At 26.7% G+C, this 16,253-nt stretch overlaps 1 protein-coding gene across 4 annotated transcripts in view; it reads left to right on the forward strand.

Annotated features, from left to right (window-relative positions):
• Positions 1–8,746: 8,746 nt before the first annotated feature.
• LOC105834942 (neuropeptide CCHamide-1 receptor) overlaps positions 8,747–16,253 on the forward strand; it is a 32,011-nt gene continuing 24,504 nt past the window's right edge. For 2 of the 4 annotated variants that reach the window (XM_012677810.3, XM_012677813.3), the window contains exon 1: positions 8,747–8,935. The gene's annotated coding sequence lies outside the window, so the exon portion shown is untranslated. The remainder of the gene's footprint in view (positions 8,936–16,253) is intronic. The other 2 variants (XM_012677812.2, XM_012677809.2) reach the window with 2 other exon arrangements.

Raw genomic sequence — 16,253 nt, forward strand, 5'->3', positions numbered from 1 at the left:
TTTCCTATAATCGATCAATGTACATCTTAGAAATTCTCATTCTTAAAAAATAATATGTAATTTTCTTAAAAAATTAAAATTTTTTAGCTCTTGCTATAGTAAATTTCCATCATGATTGTAATATCTTATATTAAAATTCATAATAATGCATTATAATGTTATAGTAAGTAGAGATTAAATATATTTCTGTCACAATCTTACATTTATTTTTTAAATAGCAAACAGTATAGACATTCTACTCGTATAATGTTTTTCACTTGTGTATCCTTCGCACAATGATTAATCTGTTTAATTACAATTAGTAATGTTCTTTCCAGCCAAAGTTTGAGAGAGAGAGAGAGAGAGAGAGAGAGATAAAACTAAAATTTAAAAATAAAAATAAAATCGTTTATATGGTTCGAGTATATTTATACGAGTATATGTGTTACGTTTCAGTGTTTAATTAGATACCTTGTAATTTCTTCGTTGTAGGTAAAAAGTAAAAGAGATACAGCAATAAAGGATGGAGAGTTTTCTCTGTTGAAAAAATCTGTTTATTGCAGCTTCTTTACGTGATCTCATGACCTAAACGATCATATATGTCTAACGTATATATGTATATATATATACGCTAGACGTATATATGCATATGTGTGTGTGTGTGTGTGCGTGCGTGCGTGCGTGTGTGTGTATAGCAGTACTCTATCTTTTGCTTTATATTATCATAAACATAACCATGGAAAGTCATTCTGATTTTCTATGGGCGATTTAAACTATGATTGAAAGTAATGATGAGTCAGATTATTAAATCAATTCGTATACTATGCCCTATAATAATGGCATGTAATTGTACTTCATAAAATTTGTCTCGAAAATAAATCAGCATAAAATGTGTGTCACGTAAATTTGATAAATCAGTATTACGTATAAGACCTAAACGTACTTAATTGGATAAACTTGCTTAAATTATTACTGGAAGATTATCTTCGTACATCTCCAAATACGCAATAATTTTTTGATAAAATTTTAAAATAAAAATTAATTCCACACTATTTTACTTTTTAAATATTAAAGCTTAAAAAATCAAATTAAAAAGCAATTAAATACTTTTACTTTTTAAGGAAAAAAAGAAAATCAATTCCAAAAATTGATAACAGAATTGCATATATCCCCTCGAAACTTTTTTATTATGATTAAAAAATGTTCTCAATAGCAGATTTCTTGTGTAAATCACAAATTTAACATTTCAATTCCCTTCATCGAAAATTTTCTCACAGAAAATAACTTTCCAGTTAAATCCTAAAATAGTCTAACATAAAAACTGTATAATCATTTTAGAATATACATTTTATAACTTATATTATTTTTATTATAATATACATAAATAAATTCGAAAAATGTTTTACATCATTAAAATATAACCATTAGAAATATTTTTTAAATATAATTTTTGTCTTACAATAGTACAAAAAAGTATAATATATCGTTATATGACCCTTGTATTTCAGTAAATATGCGTAGCTTTTTCTGCTAAAAGCAATTATATAACATTATATATAATTATTAAAATATGTATTATATAAGAAACTTAAAGAAATATTCAAGATATTGCTTTTTAAAAAAAAGTAGTTTTTAAATTTTTATTTTGTACTTATTTTCACTGTATTTTTAATGGTATTGACGTTATTAACTTTCCAAATAAAAATAGCAAACAATTTACAAGATAAATTTATAATCTGAATGTATTGTGTTTCAATTAAAAAGCATATTCAATATCGACAAAGTATTTAATTTATTGGATGTGCAATTTGTATTAACTAAATATTGAGCAATCAAACAGATGCAATCATACAAATGCAATATACAAGCCTGTAAAATATAATAACAAACTGTTTGAAAATCAAAATATTTCTTTGTTAGTAAAAATTCAAAAAGTTTTTACTTCTGTCACGATACTTTATAGCTTAAGATTTAGAAAAGGTAAACAAAGCAAGATTTATTGACGTTTTTACAGAATTTTCTCAAAAGTCAAATTATAAAAGACCGATGTTAAATAATTGATCATTAATAAGAACGCGCAATGTTTTAAATGATTTTGCTTAATGACAATTATGACACATCAGGTTCGTAATAATAAAAATAAAGTGCTGTAAATATAATACTGGGAGAATTGAAAGAGGTTAGATAATATAATAAAAAAATTTTTTAATTTATAAGAAATTGTATGGTTACTGAATAATTAATAATTTAATATGTACCTTTAAATTTGGCTTCTATACAGAATGTCCAAAAATTCTCGTATGCAGTGTATAAACCGTGAGTTTTAATACTAAATAAATTTTTTTCTTGGCAAAATTACGTACAAGTAGTTTTTTCAGGAAAAAAGTTAAAATTAACGAGCATTCTTGTTATTGTTAATGTTTTAGGATACCCTGTATAATTGTGTTCGTAAAAGGCCTATATCTATTGCACAGAATGTATCGTGTGGAGAATGCAATCATTTTACTATCCCGGTTTTCAGACGCTTCAAAGCGTTATAGTACACGATTAAAAAAAAACACGAGAGAGAACGATGGACACGTATCCTGGGGCATATCGAGAAACTAATTGGGTGAAGAATTGCAAAAATAGTAAAAGACTCATATAAATAGGTACGATTTTACCGCATATCAATATCGCATATCATACAATTTTACACGGTAAAATCAAAGGTTCAGACGCTTAATTGGCATTCAATCAACAGTTTGCACACTCAAGTCAATAACGATTGCTTAAATATTTGAAAACACATTATAATGCAAAGGATGACAATTTAGTTCACGATTATTGTCTAATTTTTTGCGATATTGATGTTCGGAAAGTAGAATATTATTGCAAAATATTAAAGTAAAATATTATAAATTACAATTCGAATAAATACTTATCAAATACTGTTAAGTATAAAAATAATGATATATGCCGTCGATTCTGTATGATAATTTTTTTGTGGATTATCTTCATTTTATTGAACTTAAATCCATAGATTCGTTAAACCTAAATAATTATGGAGATTGATAATTCCTGTAGAAAATCATTAGAAAGAAATAGTTATAAGGTATTGCCACCTATAGAGTACATTTCTGACTAATTGTAATAAGGATGCTTTTGGGATGCAAGATTCATGCTTCTATTATTAATAAAGCAAAGTGTAAATAACAAAGAAAATTATAATTATTGCGCTTCGATATAATACATCTCTCTTCACATTATTAATAAAAATAAAAATTTATACAATTAGATAAACACAAAAATATTAGTTTTTTTTAGATTCTTTATTCACAAAATTTTTAATTGAATTATATATATGTAAAACAATATTATCTCTATTAGAATAATAATATATTAACGTTAAAATATTAATTTAAGATATTGTTTTCAGTAACTTAAGTACTACTTTATCCACTGTGAAAAAAGTATTGCAACCAACTGTTATATACCAACCTAATAGGAACGATCGATAATAATAACACGGTCGGTTGAGAAGAGCTTGTACACAATATCATTCGATAAATTCAACGGTTTCTTATTCTACTTATGGTACACAGTTAAGCTCCAAAAGTTTGTATTATAAATACCACTTTTTATTGATTTCTTATATTAAATCTTTTTTAAACATAATGTATTATAAAGATATTTTGTTTTAATATAAGCCGGTTATATATGTTTATATACGATACCAGATTGTGGATGATATATGAGCAGCGTGAGAAACAAACGCATTCTTAATATATGTATGCCACGGTCACAATATAGAACAACATATAGGACAACATTATTAGCGTGAGAAATAAAAGCAAACTCATTAAGATTCAACAGTATCTTTTTTAGCAAATTTAAACTAAAAAACACATTTATACAAATAAATTTAAAATATAAAATTACTAACTAGTTATAATTAATTTTATTAATAATTATTTTTATATTTCAATACAATATTCATTTAAAGATTAATTTTTATAATAATTTTTCCATTGTCTAGCTGGCTTCTCTGACAGCAAAATAAAAATAGATTTTATTTGAATTTACACATTCAATAAGTAAAATTATCTTGCAATCTAAGAATAAACATTTATTTTTTTTTGCATACATTTATTTACTCTGAAAATATAAAAATGTTTGTGAGTTATATCACATTTTAATGTGATAAAAAATATTGCGTTGTCAATTTCAAAGAACATCATGTATTTTTTTCGATTTGTAGGTATGTATTAATTTCGAGTGCGATATTCCGGCGTAGAACGATTAGTACAACGGACTATATGCAATAGCAAATCCGTGTACATTTACTTTCAGATAAGAACATCCGGGGATAATGAGCGCAGTTTTATTGGAATATCTAACCGAACGCTGTACGGTGCTTTGGTTTTACAGTATTATAGTGATAAAAAAAGCATTTTTAAAATACAAAACGTGTTGCGTATAACATACTCCACGTAAATACGTTCGTGATACGACAAAGAAAAGTTGGGACAAAATAAACATAATTTAAAGCTTGTAAAGATCAATTAGGACGCTAGGTAAGTTTCTTATACCCTCAGTAAATTCAAGCGAAATATACGAGTGCCGACAAAAAAAAGCACGGAAAAGAAGTGAATGAAGATATACAAATGTTAAGTTAAAATTGAAAGACTTCCCGCTTCTGAAAGAGAAAGAAGGCAGGTAATATAAAAAAAAATCAAGAAGAATGAATTCACGGTTCTTAATAGCGCATATTAAATCGATTTTTTTTAAATAAATATTTTATAAGACGCTGTTTTCTTTTCGGCTTTTATATTTTCAGTATTATTATATCACTATCAAACATGCTACGCACGGAAGCTTCAAGCAATAAGCTTCCGGAGATATATATATATATATAATTATGATGGTCAATAATACTTCATCTGATTGGACTTATCTAGACATGAGAATGTCGTAAAACTACTAAACCATAAAATTATATTTCGACTCATAAAAAATTAAAATAAATAACAAAATGTATGAAATGTAAAAGTTTAGCAATTATTATCGTATAGCTTTTTAACTTTTACTAATGTGTTATGTTTACAGAATTACTAATAATTTTAAAGATAAAAAATATCCTGACATTTTCAGTTTTAAAATATAATGTAATAAAACATAGCTAGAAATGTCAACTTTATAGCTGCACTTCAAATAGTCGGTATTTTATTAGACTTTAATCTGTCATACATACGTAATATTTCCTAGTATAATATTTCCATATTGATCGTACTTATAAATAAAATGCTTATTTTCTAAAATTCATCCTCTTTTATTTATTTAACCTTTGGAGGACCGAAGACCCCTTTAGAGATTTTGAATCTTTTTACATGTAATGCATTTATATCGATTTTTGCCTTATAATTGTGGTATAAAAATGTTTTTACATATGTTATTTTTGAAATGTTTACTCTATAGTAATGTTAAAATTATTTTAACAATATATAATAGTATTTAGTTTAAAAAACTACAATCAAAGAATGTCATTTTTTTCCAGATCGGAGATCCATTTATGGATTCGACAGTAGTACAACCTTTATCGCCACTCAATCCCATGACATTGACAAAAATTTCTAGCTCTTAAATTAAAAAGATCGATCAAAAACATCCTAAAAAGGTTGAATAAAAAAAAGTAAATTTATTCGAGTAAATCTTGAAATTTATTTAAATTATTTTCTCTTACATAATCTTTCTTGTGTGCTTATATTTAATCAATGTAAAGTACTAAAAAAGTACTACTGCCAAGGAGAAAAAATGCTTTAGATAATGGAATTTTTTCAATTCTTGTTATTATCAGACAATGCAATACATAAAACATTTTTATTATACTTGCTTTCATATAAATGACTTGAGAATTGGCAACGTGCCAAGCACGAACGTGTTGTATATTTACTTAGTATACAACATTGTAACATTGTTACCACGTGTCAAATAGTACGATGTAACACATGATTATATTTTCATATTGTTTTACGCAACCGCAAATAAAAATTTTAGTCGCACTTTGTCTTGCGTTATTGTGAGATTGCACCAAACTCACAGATTAAAATAAACTTTTAACTTATTTTTGCAGATATACATACATGTCCGATGTGATAAATATCTATATACATGGTTCGGCGTGATATGCTCATATTGCATCATATCGTAAAATAAACTTTTTTGTTTACAAATATGTATACAAAGAAGTAATTTCATGTACTTTTGAATATTATCGCAAGAAATCAAAGTGAAAATAAATTACTTCATCTTGCATCATGTATAATAAGAAAATGCCAAGACAAGATAGAAAAATTCTGTGACGAGATTATGTTGTAAGAAAAAAGTGATGCTGTAGGAATATAAATATCTTCTTTCCGACCAATTACGCACAACGTCGTGGTATTTATCGTTTTCCCCAAAGTATTAAAATGATAATTAAAATTTTGCCGCAAAAAAGATGCATTTCTTAAACCATGATAATTAAAAACGTGCTAATTAAACTACATCTTCACTTTAGTGTCTCTCTCTCTCTCTCTCTCTCTCTCTCTCTCTCTCTCTCTCTCTCTCTTTTTCTCTCCTCTTTTACTTTCTTTATAAAACCAAATTATTATAATAAATTCAATTTATAAAAAAATAACATTGAATATATTATTTGACACTAAGTGTGGTAAAAAGTTATTCAAAGTGTTTTCTCAAAAAGTGTTTGACCTCTAAAAAATCTTAAAAAATTATACTATACTATTTCTCCTAACATTTTTAAGAATATAATTGTACAATTACATATATGATTTAAAAAGCGTTTTTTATCTTTATTTATTTATTTATTTTGAAAAGATTGTAAGATAAAATTTAAAAAATTGCTTGGGTCAATATAACACAAGACAATGTGCAGAATTAATAATTCAACAAAAAAATATTATTTTCAGACCTGTATCTAGTTAAATTATTTTTTCAGTAAAATGTTCTTTCCGTATCTTCTCTATTAGTGTATGAATATGTATGTTGTTCATCGAGGTACATAAGGTATGTTTATAAATGGATTGATTTTCAAAACATTCCACTTAAGCGACTCAAGTTTCCAATAGATTTTCCATTAAGTAATAACGTTCTTTATTAATTAATTTGTCATTGTATTCATATTGATCGTAAAGTAATAGAAAATTCAGAACAGAATAAAAAAGTGTCGTAATATACAATACATAATCTATCACATACGCACAAACACACATATAACACAAATATAAATGTAAGTAATACATGTATTATAAATTATTATTATTGTTAAAATAGTTGATATATTATTAGAAACTCATATATACTCTACAACAATATATAAACAAAATATTAAAATAAAACGACGTATAACAATTGTGCATTATAAAATAAAACATCTATGGCTATATATAATTATATCAGGATATATTATATTAATACAATAACTATTAATAAATAGCTATTATTATACAAGCTGATTATACGTGGAAATCAATACTTACATATTTGATTGATTTAATTCAAAATTAACAATAAACCGCGTACACACACTTATTGTCCTCTCTTATCAACGATGTATCCTTTTATCGACTTGACTTTATTGTCAAACATTATAATCTTTCCATTGAACACCGTAGATGTGATATTCATTATGACACTTTGTTGATACGCATAATAATGGTACTTTCAATGCTCATTTGAATATCATGATTGAACGCAAGTGCTTTCAATCACAGCATTAATTTGCTTTTTGCCTTGAGTTGACAATGTATTAAAATATGTAATTGCATCCAGCTGATTCTTTATATAATTAAAAATCGATAAAAACAAAGTCAGTTTATAAGCTTTCTAAGAAAAAAAACCAAGACACATCTAATATTTAAATCAAAATCGTATTAAATAAAACTTTCTTTTTTATATAATTTAATTTATTAATTCAATCTAATTTTAATAAAATTTATTTAATTTGTGCAAATGTATTTTTAATAATTATTTTATAATTAAAAAACTTCATATAAAAGTTTAAATAAAAAGTTATAATAAAATTGTAATAAAAACTATCTAAAAATTTCATGTTATTTATTATAAAATTGTATAGCTAAAGCTAAAATTTCGTAAAATGTAAAACTTTAACAATTTTTTATTTTTTACAATAATTTCTAATAATTTAATATAGAATTTTCTTTTTATAATCAGACAATTTTTTAATAATACATCTAAAAAATTCGATATTAACAAAAATATGTGTTTCTAGATGTCTTAATTTCTTATTATCCCAACTCCTTAAACAAATGAACGTTGAAATCAGTGTGCAATTATAGAGTAAGAAGCAAGTAAAAAAGAAGTAAGGAAACAAAAACAGACAAGTTAGATTGAATGTTCTTTTTCCTTAGTTTTTCAAATAAAATTCTGAATCCAAGTTTAAGCTGTTGCGATAATAAACGATCTTTAGTTTGGTACACTAATATTGATTCCTATACCGGACGTCGTGTGGTACGTTTCAATGACTTCAAAGTCACAGTGGACAGGATATTGTGGTTCGGATAAAGTTCTCGATTAGTACTTTGCGTAAAGCGAGAGAGAGAGAGAAAGAGAGAGAGAGAGAGAGAGAGAGAGAGAGAGAGAGAGAGAGAGAGAGGGAGAGAGAGAGAGAGAGAGAGAGAGAGAGAGAGAGAATAAAGGGTTGGGTAAGGGTTGATTCTGTGTCCCGGGGGTTAGTGGTGGTGGATCGCACAGGGCGGACGATGCGTTCGTTCTCGTGTGGATGAAACCACCGTCGCCAGTAGCGTCGCGGTGTCGGACTGGCGCGGTTCCTCTCTCTGATCTCATTACTCTCTGTTTTTGTTCTATTTTCAACTCCGATCGCAAACATCAATCAGTAAGTACGCGTTGAATAAAACACTTTTGGAAGACCAAAGGCATTGAAACCGATATATTTACAGTGAGTTTAATATTTTGAAATCTGTAGAAAATTAAAGATTTTGTCACAAGGATATTTTATGTAAATTGCTATGTATTACTATATAACAATATAGAGAATATTGCTTTCATGTCAATAGCACCGACGTCTAAATTCATTGAGATTATACATCTTTGAAAACAATTAATTAAAAAAAATTGTTTTTCTTTACACGAATCAATGTTTCCGTTCACACGCTACCTGTGAAGTTTACGATGAAATAAAGTCGTTTAAAGTTCATGAAGTAAACTTTGGGAAAAGTACGAAGAATGTGTAACGCGATTAATAAATACTTTGTGTATCGTAACGTGCAGATTAACTTCAAACTTGGAACATAAAAATCAAGTTAAACCTGCAAAAAAATGCAATAAAAAATATAAGTAGAAATAAAAAAATAAAATTTATCTTAAATGCATAAAAAAAATTCGTTTCTAGCTTTCTGTCATTAATTTAAGTTTAATATCGCTTATTCATTTATTTAAATTTTTTTAATAAAATAAAATGCGCAATTCAATATAAAACAATACATTTCTCATCGCTTACTAGTATATGTCGTTTTCAAAATTTTTATAGAAATTTTAGCAATATGAACTTTTGCCATTAAAATGGATTTATGAACGATTTATTCACTATTCACGTCATAGCTGTGTGTCGCGCACCTCTACTATCTATTCAGTCAAGGATATAAACGATTCAATATGTTTAAATAGTTATCCTATATGCATATGCATGAATAGAATTTCCAAATTCAGAATTTCCAAACTTCCTTCTTTCATGTACAAATAGTTTAATTAATTTAGAATTGATTTTGTTATCCTGGGCTTAAGATTAAACGTTATTATTTTACACGTGCTTATCATTAAATATTTGCTATTAAAGAGACATTAAAAATTTTTGTAATTAATTTTAAAATATTGCAATAAATACATATAATATCTCCAAATTTGCTACATGTATTTAAAAAAATAAAAATAAGGATTATTTTTAATAATCTCTTCTTCTCCCCTCGCTCTCTCTCTCTCTCTCTCTCTCTCTCTCTCTCTCTCTCTCTCTCCTCTTCTCTTTTCTATATTAATATTAAGGTTTTTAACTTACAATTTGAATTTTTTTAAATGTAATAATCACATAGATTCTAGAAAAAATACAAAATTAAAGGATTAACTTCGTATTAGCCGCACAATGCGGACGTAAAACAGATGGAACAATTAAACTTTTTTATTTTTTTGTTATTATTGGAGGTATCAAATTTCTTTCTATTAAGAAAAATTTATGTATATGGGAATTTTTTAATAGACGATCTAGCTACATAAATAGTATGCAATTGTACTGTATTGTTTATGATACGTTAACCACGTATAAATTGTTTTGCAGATTCAAATATTGCACATTTGCATAACAGTGAAGCATGTCTATTTTCTGTATATGTCGTACGGATATATATACAGTTACAGAGTGCATATGTTATATGTCCTCAAAAAGTCTACATTGTGGCATTTAAATACTATCAGTGTTTGACATTCACACAAAATATCAAATACATTAAATAAATTTGCAACTATCGACTTTGGTGAACAATTTTATTAATCGTTCACAATGTTTTATAATACTCTTTCATATATATTCTGTAAAAATCTTAATAATATACTAATTTATTGTAGTTTTCTGGCTCTATAAAATAACCTTGTAATTATGCAGGCATACATCAACTTAAGCATATTATGAAGAGATTTGTATATTAAACTTACATAAGGGATGTATATTTTGCACATACGAAATATGTGTATATTTGACTTACAATCAATCGACCTATATTATGTTATAAAAAGAAATAATATATTATTATAAATAACCGTATTATATATTTAAAAAAAAAACAATATGCATTATTCTATAAATATATTTTCATAGCTTCATAAATAACAAAAAATAAATCATAAATAGTTACAGGGCAGTTTTCATAATAAAGCATATCAATTGTTTTTTTAATTATAATATAAAGTTTAAAAAAATTAGAAAATATACATATTAAGTTTATCAATCGCTTAAATTACATCGTATCACATTGATTTATTATTTGATTGTTTTTGTGGTTTTCCACTCAAACAACACGATCTTACTAGTATGTTATCACCCAAAACGTTTATATACTGAAAGACTGTAGCAAAGATAGTAGACATGTTATTTATTTAAAACATAGATCCAAGTTAACGAGAAAAATCTTGTTTCTATAATATTGTACTACGTTTTAACAGCATGACAGTTTCAATATCGTGTTTATATGCATACACAGAGAAGAAACGTGAGCACGTTTCAAAAAATATGAACTACAGAATTGAAAATACGAATAGAATTGAATGAAAAAAAATCTCGTGTGAACGAAGACAGAACATCAGTCTTTGTTCACGCGAAATTACAAAGTTATAAAAAAGTTTCGAGTGAGTCTTTAAATGGAAAAGAGAGAGAGAGAGAGAGAGAGAGAGAGAGAGAGAGAGAGAGAGAGAGAGAGAGAGAGAGAGAGAAAGAGAGAAAGTAAATAAAGGGTTGGGTAAGGGTTGATTCTGTATCCCAAGGGTAAGTGGTGGTGGATTGCACAGGGTGGACGATGCGTTCTTATATTTTCTTAATACATGTATTTATGCAAAAATATAAAGAATCTCGTACTAACCTTATGGAAAATGACTCTCAGTGGAATTGGCTAAAATTATAGTATGTTGTTCTTCTCGATGTCTTGAACAAAAGTCTCAATGACCACAATGCTCTAACTCTAAAACTAATAATCTGCGCTCATTGCCATAAAGACATGATATATCGATAGTTTGAGCCGTTGCAGCTCAAAAACTACACACTGAAAAAAAAAAGTAATATATTCAATAAGAAAATATGTTTTTGCGGGCTGCCAACTACAGATATACTCAATACAATAAGATATGCTATTGCAGTATCAACATTGTACTTGCATTAATAGCAAATATTATTGTATTGAGTATTTTATGTAGTTGGCAGCCCGCAATCACATATGTTATTGGCTATGTTACTTTTTTTTCTGTGCAGATTTAGAGCGTTGTGGCCATTGAGACTTTTGTGCAGGACATCAAAGAAAACAACATACTATAATGCCATTTTCTATAAGGTTGGTACGAAATCCTTTAAAAATACGAGTAATGTAACATGTATAACACAAATATATTAAGTACATATTAATGTGTAATAATCACCACTATTTCCACAGGTTTATTTGTCTTATTAAATATTTGTCCACTGAATCTGTTTTAATAGCATTGAAAAGATTAAAAATCTGTCAATAGAAATTTTTCGTCGAGATTAAAATTTTTTTGTGTAATTTTCATGATAAATACAGTAAACCAGATTTTTCCTTGCTGCAAACAAAGATACTGCTATAAAAATTCTTTTAATTAACTTACATTTTGTTTTAAGTGGGATTGATAGGGGCGATTTAAGTTTATTAAATTCTCTTTTCTGTAATCAAACGTGTCAACAGTTCTGTTACAGAAGCTTGCATCTAAATATACAATTAAACGAGCAGAAGTTATGATACTGTTTCAGAAGTTTATTCGTATCATCAAATTAACATCAAATTTTGATTTCCATAAATTTTCATTCTCACGATTAGCAAAGAGATATCGCACAATTGTCACCAAACAGCAATACTATATGTTAATTCAATTAATTTGTTTATCGTTAACTGGACGCAATTGCAAATTTAATTAAAACATCTGTAGATATTACACGATCAATTACGCTTGTACGATTGTATGCATTACCAAAATAAACAAAGAAATAATTAAAAAATTATATATTTTAAATAAGACTTTCAGTATATCATTTATATGTATATAGTTTTTTTTTAGGTAAAATGTAAAATTAAGAGAATATCTATAAATATATTACTAAATTTCCTCTAAAATTATTTCCTGAGCTATCAGAAATGACGTATAATTTTTTAAGAAAATTTTTAATTAAAATAAAATTTTAATTATAATAAAAAATCATTCATTTTCTCATAATACCAACATATATTTTTATCATTTCTATACGTTGACCTTTTGAAAACCGGTATGTTTTTGTTGACTTTTTAAATTTAAAAGTTAGAACTTTTTGTCAATATTATGAGATTGAGTGGCGAAAAAAGTTATACCACTGTCCAATCCATAAAAAGATCTCCGGTTTGAAAAAAATAACATCTCTTAATTGTGTTTTTTAAATAAAATACTAGATATTGTTAATTGTTTAACATCATTGTAGAGTAAACATTTCAGAAATAACATATGTAAAAACATTTTTATACTACAATTATAGAGCAAAAATCGATAAAAATGCATTACATGTTTATTTCGCAAAAAATGTGTATAGTGTATACAAAATATAAAGAGATAGTAGAGACACAAAAACATTACGAATTCCAAAAAATAAATTAAAACGTTTCAAAATCCTTAAAAACCACTAAAACACTAAAAAAGGTTAAAGTATGTATAAAAAATTTATTAATTTTTAATTATTATAATCTGAATAAATGTTAATGCTTTAAATACTTTTATTTATTTTTTTAAATAAAAAAATTTTTTAAATTGCTCATTAAACAAACGTTTAGCATGGTATCCTGCCTATCCTACAATTAGTTCAAGGCCTCTGCTTAGTAATCTACGGTTAATTGAGGATTCTAATAGAGATAAAGTAAGTTGATACATTTGTGGTAAAGACACTATTCTCATTATTTCAGTCAGTCTCGTGTTTCTACTCATTATCCATGTTGAACCAATTATCTGTCTGCATAATTCATACACAAGAATATAATGTTAACAATGAAAATCAAGAAAAATCTTTCAGCGCAATCTGTCTTTTTTATAACAAAGATTTGCTAATTATCTTTTTAGGTTTTTTTAAATTAAATCTTTTTTTAGTTAAATTAGTTCTATTTTACATTAATAATATAATCAAAAAATTTCATTTATGTTAATAATTATACATTTACAAACACAATTTTTACTTTACAAAACCTTTTTGGGAAAATGTATTTCATAAAAATTGAATTATACATTGTATCCTTTTCATTATCTTTATTATCGCCTCTTTAGACAAATATATTACTATTTGTTTAATTATGTTATATAGATAATAATTCTAAATAAAATTTTCTTTCAAGATTGTAAAAAAAATATTTTATATTAGAATATGTAATCCTTTTGAAATTTCTAATAAAAATAAAAATAAGAGATTTTACAATCCTTTACATTTTTATTAAAAAAGACATTCTTAGTATTATTTAAAAAGTTAATTTCAATTTTATGCTATCTCTTGTAAAATAAAACTGCGATACTCAAAGCATGAGATTCGATAGCATAAAATAAAAGTGGGACAACTCGTGTATTTTTAAACTGGTAAGATCACGTTTGTACTCAATCTCCCTATGAATTTTCGGTAACGCTAGGACAGTGCAATCAACCCTATTGTTTTTCGTATATCCGTGCTTCAATTTTTTGCACGCAGATACTGTTAACTTTTCCGAAAACTGCATCAAAAATAAAGTAAAATATTATTCATGCGAGACGTATCTCCACGAATAATTTGATAATTCGTAAACGATTACACTGAGTATATATTTTCGACATCAGTTATGCCTGTTTGAACTTTTCCTTTAAATTGGGGAAGTTTAATTAAAGTAACAATTATTAAAATATTACAGTTAAATACAAATAATAATGTAACATTAAGTTTTCGCAGAAGTAAAATCGGCTCTAAATTATAAAACCTTTATTCCTAAAGCATTCTGTTCATATTAGGTAACGTTTTCTTAAGGCGCTTCCATAACAACTCTCTTCGATGCTTTACGCCAATTCTATTTTTTGTTGTGCAACGTTCGGAGTGCATTTAAATGTTTATCGTTTGATACATTTCGTTTAAATTCCGGTAAGCTCAATCGAATATATAATATTATATGCTAAAAAACAATATTAATCTCTTCCTAATATATTCAGAAATATATTTATAACCATTACAGTAAAGTTTCTATTTGAGACCATCTAATTTTTCTAAGACTTAACGTCTTAAATCTATATGCACAAGCCTTGATAATATATTTCTTTCATTAATGTATCTCTCTCACAGTCCGTCAAACATCTAATCAAAAACATGTTTAATTATTTTAAAATTTTATAAATATTATTATTATTATATAATAAAGTGTTCCTTCATTTCTATTTTAATACCTTGCTTTTGAGTTAAGCATAACGGAAAATTATATAATACGATTATGAAAATAGACTTACGTATAATAATCATATTAAAGATCGTACTAATATACCCCACGCATATGTATGCATGGTAGTTAAATATTATGTAGACTGCATTGATATATCCTCGCAATGTGAAACAATTTAGAGTATTTATTGGTACGTTGTAATAAACGGGAAATACATTGAATATGGAATATAGGATTATATAATTAATTAAAAAACCAAGTGCACTTGAACCATGATTCACTTGCGAGATATTTACGTAACAAAGCTATCATTTACTCGCAAAAATAATGCCAATGTTTAAAAAATGTACGATATGGAAACTGATGTACTTCAACGAAAATGCATTAATTCAGTACTTCCAGCGTTATTTATTGAGTTAACATTCAATATAGATCAAACATTATAAATGACTTTCATAAATCCGAAAACGTTTCGAACACACGCTGCTTTGCAAATCTATTCTCCTTTTTTTTAAATTAATATTCCGGCGTGAAAATATCATAAAATCAATACGTAACTCTCCGAAAAACCGATGGCGCGTTCTTCGAGTATTTCAGGAAGATCATAGGAGCGCACCAAATAAATTTACACGTAAATTCCCTACGAGAATAGTGCAAATTTAACGTGAGAACTTTCATCGACGCGTGTTCACATTCAAATCCGAAACTCGCAACCACTAGTCGCACCTCCTCCATCTTACCCCTCCTCTATTACGAAACTTCGCGCCGCAATTTAGCAACATGTACCGCCAACGCATAATAAAACTTTAAACGTATCCTTTATTTATAGACGTAACTATACTAAATAATGAATTGATCCCAAGTAAAAAGTTCAAAGGTTAATCATGCTGTGACGTGCTCTTATCAGTCGTTATGCTCTTACCACCAACATGATGCAACTATTAAATTGCTTTGGGCGAAAATCTGTATCGAATATGTATCGAAATTTAGCTGAAACAAGCAACATGTTCGTGAATGTTGAGATGCATGTCAAAATTTGGAGATAATACACGTTCAAGAGAAAACGTAAAAAAATACTGCAAT

The sequence above is a fragment of the Monomorium pharaonis genome, chromosome 8 (assembly GCF_013373865.1).
Source record: "Monomorium pharaonis isolate MP-MQ-018 chromosome 8, ASM1337386v2, whole genome shotgun sequence".
Classification (NCBI taxonomy): Eukaryota; Metazoa; Arthropoda; class Insecta; order Hymenoptera; family Formicidae; genus Monomorium; species Monomorium pharaonis.